Below are 759 nucleotides of genomic sequence, written 5' to 3' on the forward strand. Positions count from 1 at the left end.
ATTATCTTTTCGTACATGTGTACTAAGCTTTGGCAATATTGTATCATTTACAGTCATGCCAATAAAGCAATTTTGAATTGAACTGAGAGAGAGAGAGAGAGAGACGGCTGTTAAAGGGTCGTTCACACAGCTGTGGTGATTCACCTAGTTTCCCCAGGAGGTCTCCCATCCAGCTACTGACCAGCTCAACCCTGCGTAGCTTCAGTGGGCGACCAGTCTTGGGCTGCAGGGTGATATGGCTGTGATTTGACCAACATGGTTTGCTATGTTCTACGTTTCCAGATCAGTTCAGTGTTAAACCTCTTCAAGAAGAAAAAAAGCCTCACAGCCAGATTTTAACTTTGTTTTATGGTTTTTAAAACATTTTTAAATATCTGTATTACTGGTTAATGCTATGACAAGCTAAAAAGATTGGTCTACAAAATAAATCAAATGGGCTCAAATTAACTATTTTTCCTGCAGTGGAAGAGCTGTGCGAATGAAAAGAAACCAATATATTTTTGAGTTTGAAGGAGAATACTTCCACAATTGGATCTTTAGATTATTGGTTGCAAACCTGTGCAGTGAATATGGCTTGGCAGCTTGGGAGAACTTAACCATTTTCAGTCAGTTTTGTTAAAAAAAAGATTTGGAAAATGTCAAATTAAGTTGCTTTACTTTTTTAAACAGCCTTTACATGATCTATTGGAGGTGACACACGTCTTGTCCAAAACATCTGTTTCAGTTGGGGAGCCAAAGATAACTGCAAAACTTTCGAGC

Source organism: Sinocyclocheilus grahami, unplaced genomic scaffold (genome assembly GCF_001515645.1).
Source record: "Sinocyclocheilus grahami isolate Dianchi unplaced genomic scaffold, SAMN03320097.WGS_v1.1 scaffold1257.1, whole genome shotgun sequence".
NCBI lineage: Eukaryota > Metazoa > Chordata > Actinopteri > Cypriniformes > Cyprinidae > Sinocyclocheilus > Sinocyclocheilus grahami.